Source organism: Ranitomeya variabilis, chromosome 4 (assembly GCF_051348905.1).
Source record: "Ranitomeya variabilis isolate aRanVar5 chromosome 4, aRanVar5.hap1, whole genome shotgun sequence".
NCBI classification, from domain to species: domain Eukaryota; kingdom Metazoa; phylum Chordata; class Amphibia; order Anura; family Dendrobatidae; genus Ranitomeya; species Ranitomeya variabilis.
In genome coordinates, this window is record NC_135235.1 from 331,987,820 (window position 1) to 332,009,503 (window position 21,684).

At 47.7% G+C, this 21,684-nt stretch overlaps 2 protein-coding genes across 3 annotated transcripts in view; one reads left to right on the top strand and one right to left on the bottom strand.

The window, feature by feature from the left end:
* LOC143764694 (uncharacterized) overlaps positions 1–21,684 on the bottom strand; it is a 103,593-nt gene that overhangs the window by 48,835 nt on the left and 33,074 nt on the right. The window contains exon 1 of one of the 2 annotated variants that reach the window (XM_077250537.1): positions 804–918. The exons of the other annotated variant lie outside the window; for it this stretch is intronic. The gene's annotated coding sequence lies outside the window, so the exon portion shown is untranslated. Of the gene's footprint in view, positions 1–803; positions 919–21,684 lie in introns of those variants that run through there. 2 annotated transcript variants of the gene reach the window in all.
* Positions 1,609–21,684, top strand: part of LOC143764698 (uncharacterized) — a 103,896-nt gene continuing 83,820 nt past the window's right edge. Inside the window, exon 1 of the mRNA XM_077250549.1 lies at positions 1,609–2,134. The gene's annotated coding sequence lies outside the window, so the exon portion shown is untranslated. The remainder of the gene's footprint in view (positions 2,135–21,684) is intronic.

The following is a 21,684-nucleotide window of genomic DNA, read 5'->3' on the forward strand; positions in this document are numbered from 1 at the left end:
CAATTTTTTCAAAAAACGGATCCTTTTTTTTCTATTTTTTTCTCATAGAGTTGTGAATCTCTCTCTCGGAACAGGAAGTCACTGTATCCCCGGGTTAAAAACACAAAAACGGATCCAGCAGAAAAACGGATCCGTCGCATTAGTTTTTCACTATTTGCAACGGATCCGTTTTTTCAAAAATTTGCCGGATTGTACCTAAAAACAAAAACCTGATGTGTGAAAGTAGCCTTACTCACTTGTTATGAGCACCGACCACCGGGCGGCGCTCACAGCAAGCTGGCTGTGACAACCATAGAGGTCTCCAGGAGCATTCTGGTTGTCCTGCCAATGAACCGGTGACCCGCGATCACGTGACGGGGGTCACCGGTGGTCAGATTTCTGGCCCCATGGCCGGAAGCGGAAGTTAAACGTCCAAAACAGCTGACGTGCCAGGAAAGATGTTGGCTAAAGGGAGGGAGTCCAACATCTGCGTAAATATACGCCCGATGTCAGAAAAGGGTTAATACTATTTAGGGGCTCATAGATGGAAATATGGCTGCGTGCAGGTTAATAGAGGAATATTATCATGTGGAGGAAGAAGGGAGCAATATTACAGTGGCCAGTACAAAGGGGAGGACATTACTGTCTGGAGGCAAAAAGGAAAATGCAATCAGTGCACAGACACAGAAAGGAAGCACAGGTGTGAATAAGGACTATAGTGAGTGTGATGATAATGTGTGTACAGTGCTGCGGAGTATGGAGGCGATATAGAAGGAAGAGGGATAAATAATCCACATAGAGAATAATGAGCCTCCACCACCTACCTCCACCTGCTGAGCCACAGGCACACACCACGTATACGGCTATTCTGTGCACACAGAACCTGTGATGAGGTCACAAGATGGGAGGAGTCAGGGGTCACATGATCAGGGGCCTCAGGGTATGCAGGAAAGCAGTGCTAGTTGTCATGGTGCTGGATGATGGGGGTCAGGAGGGGTTTACAGTGTGGCTGTAGCAGAGCCGTGTGTGTACGGAGCGGAGCCGCGTGTCTACAAGGAGTACGGAGTGGAGCCGCAGGTGTACGAGGTGTACGGAACGGAGCCATGTGTGTATGAGGTGTACGGAGCGGAGCCACAGGTGTATGAAGTGTACATAGCAGAGCCGTGGGGGTACGAGGTGTATGGAGCGGAGCCGCAAGTGTACGAAGTGTGAGAAGCGGGGCTGTGTGTGTACGAGGTGTACTGAGCGGAGCCGCATGTGTATGAGGCGTACGGAGAGGACACGTGTGTATGAAGTGTACACGTGTCTTCAGCACATATTCGACCAGTCATCAGTGCCATTCCGGTTGGCCAATTCCTGAGAACCCGTTGGATCTGTTCCACTAACACCTGATTCGAATTGCAATCTAATGATCTGAAGCAGCAGTTCAAATTTAGGGGATACAGCAATAGATGTATCAAGAATGGGTACCGCAAAGCTAAAGTTACCTTTCGGGACATGCTCCTAACCAAATCCACTACAAAGACAAAAGGAGGTCATGTGACCTGTTTCATGTCCACCTCTAATTGTCAGTGGGGACGGAGGAGGAGCTAGTTAGTTCAGAGACACTGAAGAGAGAAGGAAGTCTGAGAGAGCAGACAGTGGAGCTGGCAGCCAGGATTTAGCTGCAGCTCCAGGGAAGGAAGTAAACCTGAAGGGTTGGAATGCAGTGGAGCTTGAGAGGAAAGGAGCAGAGTGGAAGAGAAGGGGCTCAGAGGGGAACAGCGACTGGACACCCTCAGAGCCAGAGCACAGAAAACAGGCACTGGGAGCCCGAGGTTGTGTTCTCCAGGACGCGTGACAGAACCGGAGGGCATAGGACTGTACGTTAATTGCCCACACCAAGTCTGAGGTGAAGCAGTAACCTGAGAGCGCGGGTCATGATAGAGACCCTATAAAACGGCTCACACTGCCTACCGTGCAGACATCTGTTTTAGGACAGTAGAGAGGGGACTTTGCCAGCAAGCTACAAGCAGCAGGGACCTCGCCAACTAGCGCAAGTAGGAAAGGCTTACCTGGGAGAGAGATCCCCTATTGCCTCCAAACTGGCCGGACCACAGCTACCCCTGCACTTGGTACCCTGGACTGAGGCTGACTGCTACCATCAGTAAACCAGGTAAAGACTGCAAACCTGTGTCCTGGTTCTTTTCTTTACCATCCACCACACATCTGTGCCATACACCTTGAGAGCCCTGGGGACCTACTTCACCTGTGAGAAGTTACACCATCACCCCAGAGGACCCCTTTAAGCAGTGTGGGTCCCTACTGACCAAATACCACAGGTGGCGTCACGAATATAGACTCTATTAAACTCTTTAAAGACCTTTCCCCTTTAATTGGGTGCCCAGGGACGCGGACCGGGTCGCTGCCACTGTGACATCCCCTTTAACTGTGACCGGTACTGAGTACCCCACGGCCCTGGCGGGTGACTCACAGGCAAGAAGAGGTAGTGGTTTGACCAGAAGGCGAACTCGGTCATCTGTTCCACAGAGCCCCCCCCACTCGGCTACATAACGGGCCAAGAGTGCGTTGTCATGTATGGCAGTTTTTTTTCTGAAATTCCTTCAGATAAAAGAACTTTAATTTGCAGCATCTGCCAAATCAAGCTAAAAAGAGGCAAGAACACTGCCAACCTGAGCACCACCAGCATGCAAAAGCACATGGCAGCCAAGCACCCCAGTAGGTGGGTGGAACCCCTGGGTACAAAATCTGTCTGAGGGTGAAACCACTGCCGCTTCCCCTGTGTTACGTCCTTCTAAGGCTACTTTCACACTAGCGTCGGGCCGAGGTCACAGACGCTAGCGTTGTCTCCGCCGCACAACGGGGGCAGCGGATGCATTTTTCCAGCGCATCCGCTGCCCCATTGTGAGGTGCGGGGAGGTGGGGGCGGAGTTCCAGCCGCGCATGCGCGGTCGGAAAAAGCGGACTGTCGGGAGCAAAAAAAGTTACATGTAACGTTTTTTGCTCCCGGCGGACCGCCACAACACGGCGCAACCGTCTCACGACGGTTGCGACGTGTGGCAATCCGTCGCAATGTGTCGCTAATGTTAGTCAATGGAGAAAAAACGCATCCTGCAAGCACTTTTGCAGGATGCGTTTTTTCTGCAAAACGACGCATTGTGACGAATTGCAGTTAACGCTAGTGTGAAAGTAGCCTTAATCTGCAGTCCATAAAGCAGGAACAGATGCCTCCTGCCCACAATCTGAAGTGACACACAACAGTCAGCAACCATGTCCAGTTCATTGTCCCAACGCTCAGTTGTCCCTGCCCCAGACGTTTAACAGAATGCAGAAATATCCACCCACTCACATCTCAAACGCTAAACACCCACATTGCCATTGCCAGATTGCTAGCCCTGGAAATGTTGACGTTTCGACTTGTGGAAACTGAGTCTTTCCACGTCCTCTTGGTGGTAGCAGGCCCACTGTACTCGATTCCCAGCTGCCACTATTTTTCCTGGTGTGCCGTCCCCATGTTACATAAGCGCATGTTACACCTGGTGGAGTCTGGGAAAGAGTCAGACGCTGGGACATCACACATCTTACCCATAACAAGAATAGCGAGCCCAACTTCCATCAGGGTTTCAGTCTCCTCGTAATCCAGTTCCTGTCTTTCATCCTCAGCGGAACTAGCCTCCCCATGACTCTCTAGCTGGGAAGTCTGCAGCACTGCCTTGGCAAAGCGGCAGCATGCTCTGCTGAAGCTCATCTGTTTAGGTGATAAAGCTCACAACCAAGCAAAGCTGTTAAACAGTATAAAAGAACAGACCGATCAGTGGCTCTCCCCGCTGAACCTCCAACCAGGTCTGATTGTGTGCAATAATGGGCGTAATTTGGTGGCGGCTTTAAAGCACAGCAAGCTGGTACACTTTCCATGCATAGCCCACATTCTGAACTTGGTTGTACTGTAGTTTTTAAAAACATACCCTGACTTGCCGGACCTACTTGCCAAGGTACGCAGTGTCAATGCACATTTATGAAAGTCATCTCAGGCTTTTGCTGGTCTAGCTTCACTGCAGCAGCGCTTTAATTTGCCTTGTCACCAACTGATTTGTGACCAGACAACATGCTGGAATTCGATCTTTCATATGTTAGCAAGGCTTAGTGAGCAGCAGAGGGCAGTGTCTGAATTCCAGTTTCTTAATGCTGTCAGAGTGACACTTAGCCCCCATACATAACAATTGCCGAGTGGTGTGGATCGCTGACATATGTGAGGTTCTTCAAAACTTTGAGTACTGCACCATGATGGTGAGCAGTGATGAAGTTATAATCAGCGTGACTATCCCGCTACTCTGTCTATTCAAACGTTCTCTGCAGAGTCTCAGAGGAAGATTTGAATGCAGAGCAGGTTGCTATGGAGAAAGATTTTAGTGGCTGATACCACACAGCCCAGCTTCACACAATATTTTAAGGGTAATAACAAGGAACAGGAAGAGGAGGATGAGGAGGAAAAGGAGATTTTGGTCTGCGCTACAGTGGGGACTCCCAATCCCGGCTTCATACCTGTCCAGCCTGGAAGTAGAAATACTTGGCACTCATATAGGTGTGTTCAAGAACTTATTTATTGGGTGAAGAATTTCCAGAAATTAAGGAGACATTTCGGTCAATACCCGACCTTCATCAGTCATCTATATAGAGGAGATCTGTGTGGCGGCGCACTTAGCAGTGGACACTGCAGACTCCCACACAGCACGCTGCCACACAGATCTCCTCTATCCAGATGACTGATGAAGGTCAGGTATTGACCGAAACGTCTAATTTATTTCTAGAAATTCTTCACTCAAATAAGTTCTTGAACACTCTTATACGAGTGCCAAGTATTTCTACATCACAGCTGATGGATTTGGTTATCCTACTTGTGCACCACCAGAAATCTAGAAGTGCCGTGTTTTCCTAATTGTCCAGCCCGGATGGCCTGAAGAGGAGGAGGAGGCTATGCATCGTGAAGAGGAGGGGATGGTTAGTGTTCTTCCTGGTGAGGACACTGAACGTTTGACTCTTTGTAGTCTGCCACACATGACAGAGTTCATGTCCAGATGCCTTTCTCAAGACCTTCGTGTAAAACACGTTTTGTCCAACATGAAATATTGGCTGTGCACCTTTCTTGTACCATGGTACAAGAAATTTCCTTCTCTCCTGTCGGAGGCAGACATGCTATTTTAAGTGCATGCATGCCAGAGGGCCGTTGTGGAAGACTTGCTAAAAAGTTTACCCTCAGAAATCGCTGCTGGCAGAAGTACTAGCTCTTTTCACCCATAAAGATTACAGGTGAGGGCCATGTACACCAGGTGCAATTCAGGGGGAGGGGGGAATGTCCACCAACTGGGACATTTTCAACTTAGTGGTCATCTATGTAAACCCCACATGGGTAATGTTTTTCATGTTTTGAAAACTTTGCACATTGGGCAATGGTGAAACTCCCTATCTCTGTCTCTTGTAATAACTGCAAAATGTTTTGTGATATCCCCATTACGACGTCTTTCAGCTGGTCTGATACAGACCCCTTGGGTAACTTTTTAAAAACTTTTCACATTGTGCAATGGTGAAAATTGTGCTCCCTATCTCTAGCAATGATAATAACTAGAGTTGAGCGACTTTTACTTTTTTCGGATCGAGTCGGGTTTCGCGAAACCCGACTTTGTCAAAAGTCGGGTCGGGTGAAAACGGCCGATTATTGCGAAAAGTCGGGGGCCGACTGAAACATGAAACCCAATGCAAGTCTATGGGGAATCAAAGTTGGCAGTGAGTGGAGGACAGGAAAACACCTACAGTGGCCATTTTAATGCCAAAAATATCAATTCTTATTACTTATTGTGGGGGGGGGGGGTAGGGCTGGCTCAAGATTTTCGTGGGCCCAGGAAACGCGGAATACATCATGGCGGTGGAGCAGGGAGAGGTAAGTATTCCAACTTTGCAAGTGCTGTGATCCTGAGCAAGCAGTGGGGGCCCACTCGTTGGTATTGGCACTGACACAGGGCCCCTCATAGTACGGCGGTGTGTTTGACAGCCGGTGGCGCCTCCCACCGCAGAGACACTTTTGCGTACTATGAGGGGCCCTGTGTGCCAATGACATCGCCAACGAGTATGCCCCCACACCTGATGAAGGAACCTGCACTTTCATCTGCACCTTCCTCTTTGTCCCCGTGTAAGGTGGTGTAATATGCGGGAAGAGGAACCTGACTTTCAGCAGGGTCAGATTCTGGCTGTGTAGAGTGCAAGGGGAATGTAGTGGTCTGGGTCAATGTACCAGCAGACTCATCTAGCAGTGGCTGGGCAATGGGCAGGATGAGGAGGAAACACAGATATAGGCCCAAATAATAAAGTGGGCTAAATGCAGTTCAAATGTGCTAACAGGACTAAACAGGCGGCATTGCTTTGTTCAGTGGAGGACAACTGTAATGAGTGGCAGACACAGTTAGTAGGCCCAAATAATAAAGTAGGCTAAATGCAGTTCAAAATTGGTAACAGGACTAAACAGGCGGCATTGCTTTGTTCAGTGGAGGACAACTGTAATGAGTGGCAGACACAGTTAGTAGGCCCAAATAATAAAGTAGGCTAAATGCAGTTCAAAATTGGTAACAGGACTAAACAGGCGGCAGTGCTTTGTTCAGTGGAGGACAACTGTAATGAGTGGCAGACACAGGTAGTAGGCCCAAATAATAAAGTGGGCTAAATGTCTGCCAAAAAATTGTTCATAAATAAACAGGTGGCATAGCTAGGTACAGGGGTGGGCTCCTCTGCTGACAGTGGTAGTAGGCGCAAAGTATTAACTGGTCTAAATGGAGGCCAGGGCCCCTGCATATTTTAACTATCATCTATCATTTCAACAAATGTGTATTGGCAATGCCATTGAAGGATTTAACAGCCCAGACTACACAGTGGTGGAGCAGGGAGAGGTAAGTGTTGTGAATTTGGATTCTGGTCTCCCCCGGTGGCTACTGGTGGAATTGAACTTGTGACATCATCTTCCCTGTTCACCTGTTCTGATTAGATCTGGGTGTCGCTATATAACCTGGCTTCTCTGTTAGATGCTTGCCGGTCAACAATGTTATCAGAAGCCTCTCTGTGCTTGTTCCTGCTCCCAGACATCTACTAGATAAGTTGGACATTCGTCCATGTTTTGTTTTTGTATTTTGGTTCCAGTTCACAGCTGCAGTTTCGTTACTGTGTCTGGAAAGCTCTTGTTGATCAGGAATTGCCACTCTGGTATTATGAGTTAATGCCAGAGTCCTAAAGTAATTTCTGGATGTGTTTTGTTAGGGTTTTCTACTGACCATGAAAGTATGCTTTCTGTCTTCTGCTATCTAGAAAGCGGACCTCAAATTTGCTAAAACTATTTTCCTGCTGCGTTTGTTGTTTCATCTCATATCACCGCCAATATATGTGGGGGGCTTCTGTCTCCTTTTGGGCATTTCTCTAGAGGTGAGTCAGGTCTTATATTTCCCTCTGCTAGCATTATTTAGTTCTCCGGCCGGCGCTGGGCATATAGGGATAAAAAGTAGGACATGCTACCTGGCTACTTCTAGATGATGCGGTAGGTTTAGTTCATGGTCAGTACAGTTACATCTTCCAAGAGCTTGTTCCTATTGAGGCTTATGCTAGTTCTCTGGCCATGGAGATCATGACAGTTTGACCGGCCCACTAAAGGGTTAAAATCCTTGGCTGAGAAAGGAGAGAAATAAGAAGTCTGCTGAAAATTTTTTTTTTTTTTTTTCTCTAGTAGTTAGTGTGCTCTTAATTGGATCACTTGCCAGTCTGTCTATGCTGCAGTCTTTCTTTTTTTTCTCTCTCCTTCTAATCTTTGAATGGCTCTATGTTCACCTGTCTATAATGGATCTACAGAGTGTAACTGCAGGTTTGAATAATCTCGCCACGAAAGTACAAAGTTTGCAAGATTTTGTGGTTCATGCTCCGGTATCAGAGCCGAGAATTCCTTTGCCGGAATTCTTCTCAGGGAATAGATCTAGCTTTCAGAATTTTAGAAATAATTGTAAGTTATTTTTGTCCCTGAAATCTCGTTCTGCTGGAGACCCTGCACAGCAGGTTGGGATTGTGATTTCCTTGCTCCGCGGCGACCCTCAAGATTGGGCTTTTGCATTGGCACCAGGGGATCCTGCGTTGCGCAATGTGGATGCGTTTTTTCTGGCCTTGGGCTTGCTTTATGAGGAACCTCATTTGGAACTTCAGGCAGAAAAAACTTTGATGTCCCTATCGCAGGGGCAAGATGAAGCTGAAATTTACTGCCAAAGATTCCGTAAATGGTCTGTGCTTACTCAGTGGAATGAGTGTGCCTTGGCGGCTACTTTCAGAGAGGGTCTTTCTGATGCCATTAAGGATGTTATGGTGGGGTTCCCTGTGCCTGCGAGTCTGAATGAGTCCATGACAATGGCTATTCAGATCGATAGGCGTTTGCGGGAGCGCAAACCAGTGCACCATCTGGCGGTGTCCACTGAGAAGACGCCAGAAAACATGCAGTGTGATAGAATTCTGTCCAGAAGCGAGCGGCAGAATTTTAGACGGAAAAATGGGTTGTGTTTCTATTGTGGGGATTCTACTCATGTTATATCAGCATGCTCTAAGCGTACTAAAAAGCTTGATAAATCCGTTCCCATTGGCACTTTACAGTCTAAATTTATTTTGTCTGTGACCCTGATTTGCTCTTTGTCATCTATTACTACGGACGCCTATATCGACTCTGGCGCCGCTTTGAGTCTTATGGATTGGTCCTTTGCCAAACGCTGTGGGTATGATTTAGAGCCTTTGGAGACTCCTATTCCTCTGAAGGGGATTGACTCCACCCCATTGGCTAATAATAAACCACAATACTGGACACAAGTGACTATGCGTATTAATCCGGATCACCAGGAGACTATTCGTTTTCTGGTGCTGTATAATCTACATGATGATTTGGTGTTAGGATTGCCATGGCTGCAATCTCATAACCCAGTCCTCGACTGGAGAGCTATGTCTGTGTTAAGCTGGGGATGTAAAGGAACTCATGGGGACGTACCTTTGGTGTCCATTTCATCATCTATTCCCTCTGAAATCCCTGAGTTCCTGTCTGATTATCGTGACGTCTTTGAAGAACCCAAGCTGGGTTCGCTACCTCCGCACCGTGAGTGCGATTGTGCTATAGATTTAATTCCGGGTAGTAAATACCCAAAGGGTCGTTTATTTAATCTGTCTGTGCCTGAACATACTGCTATGCGAGAATATATAAAGGAGTCCTTGGAAAAGGGACATATTCGTCCATCGTCATCTCCCTTAGGAGCCGGTTTTTTCTTTGTGTCAAAAAAAGACGGCTCTTTGAGACCATGTATTGATTATCGGCTTTTGAATAAAATCACGGTTAAATATCAATATCCGTTGCCGTTGCTGACTGATTTGTTTGCTCGCATAAAGGGGGCCAAGTGGTTCTCTAAGATTGATCTCCGTGGGGCGTATAATTTGGTGCGGATCAGGCAGGGGGATGAGTGGAAAACCGCATTTAATACGCCCGAGGGCCACTTTGAGTATTTGGTGATGCCTTTTGGTCTTTCTAATGCCCCTTCAGTCTTCCAGTCCTTTATGCATGATATTTTCCGCGATTTTTTGGATAAATTTATGATAGTGTATCTGGATGATATTCTGATTTTTTCGGATGATTGGGACTCTCATGTCCGGCAAGTTAAGAGGGTTTTTCAGGTTTTGCGGTCTAATTCTCTGTGTGTCAAGGGTTCTAAGTGCGTTTTTGGGGTTCAGAGAATTTCCTTTTTGGGATATATTTTTTCTCCCTCTTCCATTGAGATGGATCCTGTCAAGGTTCAAGCTATTTGTGATTGGACGCAGCCCTCTTCTCTTAAAAGTCTTCAGAAATTTTTGGGCTTTGCCAACTTTTATCGTCGATTTATTTCTGGTTTTTCGGATGTCGTTAAGCCATTGACCGATTTGACTAGACAGGGTGCTGATGTTGCTAATTGGTCCCCTGATGCTGTGGAGGCCTTTCAGGAGCTTAAGCGCCGTTTTTCTTCTGCCCCTGTGTTGCGTCAGCCTGATGTGACTCTTCCTTTTCAGGTTGAGGTCGACGCTTCTGAGATCGGGGCTGGGGCAGTGTTGTCGCAGAAAAGTTCTGACTGCGCCGTGATGAGGCCTTGTGCCTTCTTTTCCCGTAAATTTTCGCCCGCTGAGCGGAATTATGATGTTGGGAATCGGGAGCTTTTGGCCATGAAGTGGGCGTTTGAGGAGTGGCGCCATTGGCTCGAGGGGGCCAGACATCAGGTGGTGGTATTGACTGACCACAAAAATTTGATCTATCTTGAGACCGCCAGGCGCCTGAATCCTAGACAGGCGCGCTGGTCATTATTTTTCTCTCGGTTTAATTTTGTGGTATCGTACCTACCGGGTTCTAAGAATGTTAAGGCGGATGCCCTTTCTAGGAGTTTTGAGCCTGATTCACCCGGCAGCTCTGACCCCACAGGTATTCTTAAGGAGGGAGTTATCTTGTCAGCCGTTTCTCCAGACCTGCGGCGGGTCTTGCAGGAGTTTCAGGCGGATAGACCTGATCGTTGCCCGCCTGGTAGATTGTTTGTTCCTGATGATTGGACCAGTAGAGTCATCTCGGAGGTCCATTCTTCTGCGTTGACAGGTCATCCTGGAATTTTTGGTACCAGGGATTTGGTGGCAAGATCCTTCTGGTGGCCTTCCCTGTCACGAGATGTGCGAGGCTTTGTGCAGTCTTGTGACGTTTGTGCTCGGGCCAAGCCTTGTTGTTCTCGGGCTAGTGGATTATTGTTGCCCTTGCCTATTCCTAAGAGGCCTTGGACACACATCTCGATGGATTTTATTTCAGATCTGCCTGTTTCTCAGAAGATGTCTGTCATCTGGGTGGTGTGTGACCGTTTTTCTAAGATGGTCCATTTGGTTCCCCTGCCCAAATTGCCTTCTTCTTCCGAGTTGGTGCCCCTGTTTTTTCAAAATGTTGTTCGTTTGCATGGTATTCCTGAGAATATCGTTTCTGACAGAGGAACCCAATTTGTGTCTAGATTTTGGCGGGCATTCTGTGCTAGGATGGGCATAGATTTGTCTTTTTCGTCTGCTTTTCACCCTCAGACTAATGGCCAGACCGAGCGGACTAATCAGACCCTGGAGACATATCTGAGGTGTTTTGTGTCTGCTGACCAGGATGATTGGGTTGCTTTTTTGCCATTGGCGGAGTTCGCCCTCAATAATCGGGCCAGCTCTGCCACTTTGGTGTCCCCGTTTTTCTGTAATTCGGGGTTCCACCCTCGATTTTCCTCCGGTCAGATGGAATCCTCGGATTGTCCTGGAGTGGATGCGGTGGTGGAGAGATTGCATCATATCTGGGGGCAGGTGATGGACAATTTAAAGTTGTCCCAGGAGAAGACTCAGCTTTTTGCCAACCGTCACCGTCGTGTTGGTCCTCGGCTTTGTGTTGGAGATTTGGTGTGGTTGTCTTCTCGTTTTGTCCCTATGAGGGTCTCATCTCCTAAGTTTAAGCCTCGGTTCATCGGTCCGTATAAAATATTGGAGATTCTTAACCCTGTTTCCTTCCGTTTGGACCTCCCTGCATCCTTTTCTATTCATAACGTTTTTCATCGGTCATTATTGCGCAGGTATGAGGTACCGGTTGTGCCTTCCGTTGAGCCTCCTGCTCCGGTGTTGGTTGAGGGTGAGTTGGAGTACGTTGTGGAAAAAATCCTAGACTCCCGTGTTTCCAGACGGAGACTCCAGTATCTGGTCAAGTGGAAGGGATACGGCCAGGAGGATAATTCTTGGGTCACTGCATCTGATGTTCATGCCTCTGATTTGGTTCGTGCCTTTCATAGGGCCCATCCTGATCGCCCTGGTGGTTCTGGTGAGGGTTCGGTGCCCCCTCCTTGAGGGGGGGGTACTGTTGTGAATTTGGATTCTGGTCTCCCCCGGTGGCTACTGGTGGAATTGAACTTGTGACATCATCTTCCCTGTTCACCTGTTCTGATTAGATCTGGGTGTCGCTATATAACCTGGCTTCTCTGTTAGATGCTTGCCGGTCAACAATGTTATCAGAAGCCTCTCTGTGCTTGTTCCTGCTCCCAGACATCTACTAGATAAGTTGGACATTCGTCCATGTTTTGTTTTTGTATTTTGGTTCCAGTTCACAGCTGCAGTTTCGTTACTGTGTCTGGAAAGCTCTTGTTGATCAGGAATTGCCACTCTGGTATTATGAGTTAATGCCAGAGTCCTAAAGTAATTTCTGGATGTGTTTTGTTAGGGTTTTCTACTGACCATGAAAGTATGCTTTCTGTCTTCTGCTATCTAGAAAGCGGACCTCAAATTTGCTAAAACTATTTTCCTGCTGCGTTTGTTGTTTCATCTCATATCACCGCCAATATATGTGGGGGGCTTCTGTCTCCTTTTGGGCATTTCTCTAGAGGTGAGTCAGGTCTTATATTTCCCTCTGCTAGCATTATTTAGTTCTCCGGCCGGCGCTGGGCATATAGGGATAAAAAGTAGGACATGCTACCTGGCTACTTCTAGATGATGCGGTAGGTTTAGTTCATGGTCAGTACAGTTACATCTTCCAAGAGCTTGTTCCTATTGAGGCTTATGCTAGTTCTCTGGCCATGGAGATCATGACAGGTAAGTATTGCAAGTGGTAGAGCGCTGTTCGAGCTGGGGGAACACTCTCTCGTGGGCGGCGGTACTGGCACAGGGCCCCTCATATTACGACGGTGTGTCTGACGTTGGTTGTGCACCACCACCGTCAGAGACACTTCATTGTACTATGAGGAACCCTGTGCCAGTGCCGTCGCCCAAGAGTGGGCACACCCACCTGTCCAGGCAAACGGCACTCGCACGGGTGCTTGCGCCAGGTGGTGACCACGGCCCTGTGGGGGGAGTCAGCCCATTTAGGGAGGTATAAAAATGGCCTATGGTGGACATTCAGCAGCTGCAAATGGAGGAATTGGAGCAGTCAGTAAGAGGAGGCCAAAAGCAAGACATTTTTCAGTCAAGCTACGTGTCAGCAGGGGAAGGTGGGGCCAAATAATTTGAAATCCATGATTGGTTCATTTTAATGAAGGTTAGATCATCAACATTTCGGGTAGCCAGACGTGTCCTTTTTTCGGTCAGTATTGAACCAGCAGCACTGAAGACTCTTTCTGATAGCACACTAGCAGCAGGGCAAGCGAGCTCCTGTAATGCATATTCTGCCAATTCAGGCCAGGTGTCTATTTTAGATGCCCAGTAATCAAAGGGGAATGACCTGTGAGGGAGAACATCAATAAGGGAGGAAAAATAGTTCGTAACCATACTGGACAAATGCAGTTTCCTGTCGCTTTGAATTGATGCTGCAGTACCTGTCGTGTCTGCAGTCATTGCGAAATCACTCCACAACCTGGTCATAAATCCCCTCTGTCCAACGCCACTTCGGATTTGTGCACCTCTAACACCTCTGCCATGTTGCCCCCTACGGCTCGTGTGAGAACCATCACCACCGCTGTGTGCTGGGAATGCCTGAACCAAACGGTCTACAAGAGTTGCTTGTTTGGTAGCCAATATTTGCTCAAGGTTCTCATGTGGCATGATATTTTGTAATTTTCATTTATATCATGGATCCAGGAGGCAGACCAACTAGTAATCGTCATCGGTCATCATTTTGATAATGCGGGGGTCCCTTTTTAGGATACGCAAGGCATACTCAGCCATGTGGGCCAATATTCCAGGTGTCAATTGTGCTGGGTTGATGAGCACTTTCTTGCAAATCAACATCACTTGTGTCCCGCAAAAACACTGTACCTGACCTTGCAACGCCACCAGTTTCTATTGCCCCTTGAGAAGCATCCTCCTCCCATAAATATTCATCCCCATCATCCTCCTCCTCCGCTTCATCCGCCACCTCATCCAGGACAGTTCCCTGAGCAGACAATGGCTGACTGTCGTCAAGGCTTCCCTCCTCCTCAGCAGCAGACGCCTGCTCCTTTAATGTGCGTCAAACTTTGCATCAGCAGACGCATTAGTGGGATGCTCATGCTTATGATGGCGTCGTCTGCACTTACCAGCCATGTGCATTCCTCAAAACACTGAAGGACTTGAAAGAGGTCTTGTAGCTTCTACCACTGCACACCAGACAACTCCATGTCTGCCATCCAAGTGCCTGCCCGTGTATGTGTATCCTCTCACAAATAAATTACAGCACGCCTCTGATCGCACAGCCTCTGAACCATGTACAATGTGGAGTTCCACCTTGTTGCAACGTTGATTATTAGGCAGTGCTGGGGAAGATTCAGCGATCGCTGATAGTTTAGCATACGGCTGGAGTGTACGGGCGAACGGCGGATGTGCGAGCAAAGTCTTCGCACCTTCAGGAGCAGGGCTGGTAACCCCGGATAATTTTTCAGGAAGCACTGCACCACCAGGTTCAAGGTATGAGCCAGGCAAGGTATGTGTTTCAGTTCTGAAAGGGCTATGGAAGCCATAAAATTCCTTCCGTTATCACTGACTACCTTGCCTGCCTCAAGATGTACACTGCCCAGCCATGACTGAGTTTCTTGCTGCAAGTACTCGGCCAGTACTTCCGCGGTGTGTCTGTTGTCGCCCAAACACTTCATTTGTAACACAGCCTGCTGATGCTTACCACTAGCTGTTCGATAATGGGACACCTCGTGTGCAACACTGGCAGCGGCGGATGGAGTGGTCATGCGACTGCGCTCTGTGGACAAGCTTTCGCTTCTGGAGGAGGAGGAGGAGGAGGTGGAGGGGTGGCGAACGCCTACAGCCAACTGTTTCCTAGACCGTGGGCTAGGCAGAACTGTCCCACTATGGCTGTCCCCTGTGGACCCTGCATCCACCATATTAACCCAGTGCACCGTGATGGACACGTAACGTCCCTGGCCATGCCTACTGGTCCATGCATCTGTTGTGAGGTGCACCTTTCCACTGACTGATTGCCTCAGTGCATGGACAATGCGGTCTTTGACATGCTGGTGAAGGGCTGGGATGGCTTTTCTCGCAAAGGAGTGCCGACTGGGTAGGTCATAGCATGGTACTGTGTAGGCCATCAGGTCTTTGAAAGCTTCGCTTTCAACCAACCGGTAGGGCATCATTTCTAACGAGATTAGTATAGCAATGTGGGCGTTCAAACCCTGTGTACGCAGATGAGAGGATGAGTACTTTTTTTTTCCTAACAAGAGTCTCTTGTAGGGTGAGCTGGACTGGAAAGCTGCATATGGTGGAACTAGCGGTGGTGGTGGTGGTGGACATGACGGATTGAGAGAGGGTTGGTGATGATATTCTTGATGTTGGCCTACATACAGTGTTTCCTACCAAAAACCTTGTGATTCCCTGACTGCTTTGGCCTTGCGACGATACCTCCACATTTGCTGCTTGTGGTGTCCTAACCGGTGGGCTTACAGTGAGGGAAGCAATGTAGCATTGCTGACTACCTTCATTCTGAGCAGGTGCACGAACGGTGCGGGATGATTGGTAGTTAGTCCAGGCTTGCAAGTGCATGCTGGTTAAATGTCTAAGCATGCACGTTGTATTTAAATTTTGAAGATTCTTCCCTCTGCTAAAGGTCTTTGAGCATTTCTTACAGATAACTTTGCACTGATCATTCGGATCTTGGTTAAAAAATTGCCACACTGCACTCTTCCTACTATGGAATACCTTTTCAGGCATTGCACGCTGTGCTACTTTCAGTGGATGGCCACGCTGTTCTAAAACGGTTTTTGTTTTTGACAAACTTTTCGGCCTGATACGGGCCTGCCAGATGACAGCTGTTGCAATGTAGATGGCTGCTGCGGATCATCCTCCTCCGCTTCTGAGCTACTGGCAGCGGCACCCTCTTCCCCCAATGGCTGCCAATCTGGGTCAACAACTGGGTCATCTATCACCTCCTCTTCAATGTCATGTGCACCTTCCTCTGTGTCACCGTGTAAGGTGCTATAGCATTCGGGACGGGGCACCATAGTCTCATCAGGGTCAGATTCAGGCTCAGTACACTGCGAGGGCAATGTAGTGATCTGAGTCAATGGAATAGCATAATAATCTAGCTGTGGCCGTGCATCAGTGCACTCCATGTCCGATTCATCTTGTAATGGGCAGTTAACAAATTTCCCTTTCTAATCCAGGTACGGTATGTGTAAAGAGCTCCATGGAGTAACCTGTAGTGTCGCCTGATGCATCCTTCACTTTTGGTTTGGGTGAAGGACACAAGGAAACGTCTTGTTCCTGACCGGGAGCATCCACTGACGACTCGCTGCTTTTATATTTGGAACTTTCTGAAGAGGAGGCGAAAGAGCTAGAGGCTGAGTCAGCAAGGAAACCAAAACTTTTTCCTGCTGCTCCGGCTTTAAAAGCCATTTTCCTACTCCCAGATAAGGGAGCCTTCGAGGCCTTGTGTAGCCAGACGATGACGCTGGCTTAACACCTCCAGCCTTAGGTGCTATTGTGCTTTTGCCACTACCATCAGATGCACCACCACCACCACAACCATCAGTACCAGCTTGCAACGACCGCCCACGGGCTCTTCCACCAGACTTCCTCATTTTTTGGAAAATCTAACCAAAATAACGACCGTTATATGGTACTATAAAACAAGGTAGAAGGTGTATATAAACTTGTTGAGAATTTAAATCTCCCTTTTTTTGGGGGGAGACTGAACCAAAACTCAGGCCCTGTGCATAAAACAACACAATGTAAGTGGCAGAAAGTGGCTGGCTGATATACGACAAACTAACAGGACTTTAGTATATCCACTTTGTGAGAATTTGAATCTCACTTTTTTTTGGGGGGGAGACTGAACCAAAACTCAGGCCCAGTGTATAAAACAACACAATGTAAGTGGCAGAAAGTGGCTGGAAGATATATGAAAAAATACAAGGACTGTAGTACAATTTCAATCTCCCTACAATGATCTCAGGACAAGTATGGCAGCAATAAAAAGGACTGCTGCACACAAAAGTGCACTATGGACAAATAAACAAAATAACTGTGCTGAAAGAAGCAACAGGATTTTTGCTTTTAAAAAAGCAGTTGGTTTGCACAGCAGCGTGCAAACAGCAATGCAGCTATCAGGGAGCCTTATAAGGCAGCCTAATAAGCTACAGAGCTGATGCACAAAAATATAGCCTCCACTGTCCCTGCAAAAAAAAGGTGGTGTTGGACAGTGGAAATCGCTACAGCACAAGCGGTTTGGGGGTTAATCTTCCCTCCCTAACTATATCCCTTCTTCTGATGAAGCTGCAGCAACCTCTCCCTATGCTAAGATCGGCAGAAGTAAGATGGTGGTCGGCGTGCACACCCCTTTATACCCCCTCTGACGCCGCAGAAAGCAAGCCAATCACTGTCATGCCCTTCTCTAAGATGGTGGGGACCGAGACCTATGTCATCACGCTGCCCACACTCTGCGTCCTCCTTTATTGGCTGAAAAATGGCGGTGAAAGCGTCATATGAAACGCAACTTTGGCGCGGAGATCGCCGACCTCATGGCCGATCCGACACTAGGATCGGGTCGGGTGTTATGAAACCCGACTTTGCCGAAAGTCGGCGATTTTTGAATTTGTCCGATCCGTTTCGCTCAACCCTAACAATAACTGCAAAATTTATTGTGCGGTCCCCAGCACAATCTCTTTCAGCTTGTATCTGGTAGCCTGGTGTTGATTTTTCAATCTGCGCTTAGACATTTTGGAACATCAATGTATTAATATGCTCCACAAACTTCTTCAGGTTTCAGCCTTACATGGAATAATAATATGAGCAATTAAACATGCTCTATATATTTGCTACTAGTTTGTTTGAAAATCTTACCCACACATCTCTTTATAAAGGGAAATTCTAAATAATACTAAATTCTAAAATCACACTCCAAAATCACAATTTATAACCAACTCTCCAAAATAACGGAAGGAATAGAAATGTATAAAATAATCATTACTTTTATTCAATTTAAAAAAAAAAAATCTCCAAAAATACTAAGATAACAAAAATTATTATACAGGATGCCTCATGTCCTAGAGACTTGCAATCTCACTGGCCACTATTGGTTAATTGATATTAGCCCAATACTAAGTGATAAAATAGCTTGCTGGCTTTTATTATAAACCTTTACTTAATTGTTTACAACTAGTGTTGAGCATTCCGATACTGCAATATCGGGTATCGGATGATATTCGCGGTATCGGAGTTCCGATACTGAGTTCCGATACTTTTACAATATCGAATACCGGAATCGGAAGTTCTCATAATGCAATGAGCCAGTTTGATTTAATTCAGCCAATGAGGAATCCTAAGAAGTGTGGTCACATCCTGTTATGCATGTTAGGCATGTAACTAATGGCATGGCTGTGATTGGCTGCTGAAATGATGTCATGATGCACTATAAAAGCCGCCGCCGCCATTTTGGGTTCACTCTGCTGTGTATTCAGTTAGGGACAGGACGCTGCTGTTCTGACTGAGACAGTTTGAGATAGAGATTTGCTTCATTGTGCTTTACCCAGGCTACTTTAGCAACCGCTGTGTGAGAAGCTTTTTTTTGCCTTGCAGCACTGTCTTCAAGGTCTCTATGTGTGAGTGCAGCTCACGCTGTAGTCTGTTCTGCAGCCACATCTGGTTGTAGTCCGCTCAGCGTGCGTCACTGCCTCATACTGTTACAACGTCCTTTTTTGCATTAGTGCTGCTGCACATATTTTCTCCTATTAGTGTGTTTCCATCCATATCCAGCTAGATTGCGTGCAAACACTATATAGGAGTACATAGAGGAGCTTTTCTGCAGCCTTGCAGCGCTGTTCACAGCTGTCTGCGAGGTCTGTGTGTGTAAGTGCAGCTCACACTATAGTGTGTTCTGCAGCCACATCTGGTTGTAGTCCCCTCAGCGTGCGTCACTGCCTTATACTGTTACATTGTCCTTTTTTGCATTAGTGCTGCTGCACATTTTTCCTGATTTCTCCTATTAGTGTGGTTCCATCCGTATCCAGCTAGATTGCGTGCAAACACTATATAGGAGTAGATAGAGGATCCTTTCTGCTGGCTTGTGCCCTGCAACCCCAGCCAGATTAGTATTAGCCTATTTTTGGAGCCTCATCTATTGCATTGTAGGTTATCTTCCTGCATTGTAATAGCTACAAAAGGTTTGTGATACTATCGGTTTTGCATCTTTGGCCACATCCAGTGTCTTTTTGTGAAAAAAACAAAAAGTTAATAAAGTTCACCAAACACTCCACTTTACAGTTGTGTAGGCCATTTGCTCATATTAAAGTCTAGTCCACACTTTATAAAATTTGTGTTTCTTATACCTGTTAGCAGCTGTTCAGGAATAAGCACACTAAGCCCTTAGTACTTTTCTGCCTATCTTTATCAGTCTACCAAGATGAAGAAGGCAGGGAGTAAAGCACATGGTCGTGGGCGTGGAGTTTCTGCAGGGAGAGATTATGTGTCTGCTGCGGGCACCAGTGACTCAGCATCCCCCAGTTTTACCAGGGAACAGTTCTTTATGCGCAGCTTTGTAGGAGCTCGCTGTACCCCACTGCTGAGGGACAAACAAATTGAAGCCGTTGTTGGATGGCAGCTAACGCATTGACTTCAATTAGTGCCACATCCTCCCAGGTCCAGAGCACTGAAGAGCATCCATCTGTCTCTTCACCACCTGCCAAATTGCCCAGGCAGTCAGAGAGCCGTGGACAGGAGCCATCTCTACTTCTGTTCTCTGAATCTCTTGGCTTGGAAAGAGGGGGCCAGCCAAGCAGCATTCGAGAAATTGAAGAAGAGGCAGTATGCAGCGATGCACAACTGCTTTGTCTCTCTGAATCTGAAGAGGCGGGTGGGCCAGTGCCTATGGTCAGTACACCTCAGTACGTATCTGATGATGAGACTCAGGTGCCACTTTCTGGAGCGTACTGTGCTGCCGAGACTACCCAGGAGAAGCAGTTGTTGGAAGAGGGTAGTGCAGATGATGAGGTCCTTGACCCATCATGGCATGAGCTACAGGAAGGTGGTGGGAGCAGCTCTGAGGAAGAGATTCCCCGAACGGCCCAAAAAGGAGGGAGAGGTAGGGGGCAGACTGCGTTGCCTGTAGCCTCCACTCTACTTCGGCACCCATTAGGAGTATGCCTCTTCCAAAACCCAAAACGGGCGCTCCCAAGACTTGCAGTACCTGGTCCTTTTTTGACACAGTTGCAGATGACATTTGCTTTGTCAAATGCAAGCTGTGTAATCAGAAAGTGAAAAGAGGGAAAAGTGTCAGCAACCTCAATACCACAAATATGTGAAAACATGTGCGGACCAAGCACATGGTGGAGTTACAAAGACACACTGAAGACCTAGGCCAACCTACAGCACCACCTACCACCTCTTCAGCTCGTGTTGCAGCCTCCTCCTCCAGCTCACACACAGCTGGTTCGGCTTCCTCACAGGATCACCATGGAAGAACCTCTGGCACTGTTGTACAGAGACACAGTGTAATTCCACCTGCAGCACCACGTTCCCTGTCATCCTCACACTCCCAGGCCAGTCTGCAGCCATCGGTAGCACAGGCATGGTACAAAAGGCGCCCATACTCGGCAAACCACCCCCGAGCACAGGCTCTGACTGCTGGCATTGCAAAACTACTGTCCCTTAAAATGCTCTCATTCAGGCTGGTGGAGACTGACACCTTCCGTAACTTCATGGCATTGGCAGTCCTATAATACAATGTGCCCAGCCGCTTTTATTTGAGCAGGCAAGCTGTCCCTGCCCTGCAAATGCATGTGGAGGAAAAAATTAAACATGCGCTACTAAACGCCGTCAGTAGCAAGGTCCACCTGACCACCGATGCGTGGACCAGTAACCATGGACAGGGACGATACCTTTCCCTCACTGCCCATTGGGTAAATGTTGTGGAGCCGGGTACAGATCTTGAGAGTGGCGCTGTACGTGTTTTGCCAACTTCCAAGGATTGCAGGAATCCAGTCTGTACACATTGACTCCTCATACTCCAGTTCCTCTGAATCAGCACTGCAGGAGCCGTCACAGTCTACCCGTGAACGTTTACCTGTTATGACTGATATGAGCACAGCCATGGCCAAATGTCAACAGGCCGTATTGAAATTAATTTCTTTGGGGAATCGAAGCCACACAGCGCAGGAGCTCTGGAATGCCATTAAGCAGGAGAGCGACGTGTGGTTTGTGCCAGCGAATCTCCAGCCAGGCATGGTAGTGTGTGACAATGGCCAAAATCTGGTGGCAGCTCTGGGCCTAGGCAACCTCACTCACATCCCATGTCTGGCACATGTGCTCAACTTGGTCGTGCAGAGTTTTTTGAGGGACTATCCGGATCTTGATGCACTGCTGCGCAAGGTCCGCCTAGAGTGCACTCACTTGCGGCGTTCCAGCATGGCAAGATCGCGCATTACAGCTCTGCAGCGCCGATTCCGCCTTCCGGAACATCGCATCATATGTGACCTACCCACCAGGTGGAATTCAACATTACATATGTTGGAGAGGTTGTCGCACTGCGCACCGTTCACACTTCACCACTGAGTGGGCCTCTACGAAGGACATCTGCCACGTTTTGCGTGCCTTTGATGATTCCACGCGGATGGCGAGTGCAGATGATGCACTAGTCAGCAAGACTATCACCCTTATCTGCCTGCTTGAAAAAAACACTGCAAGCACTAAGGGAGGAGGTTGTGGAAGAGGTGGAGGATGAGGAGT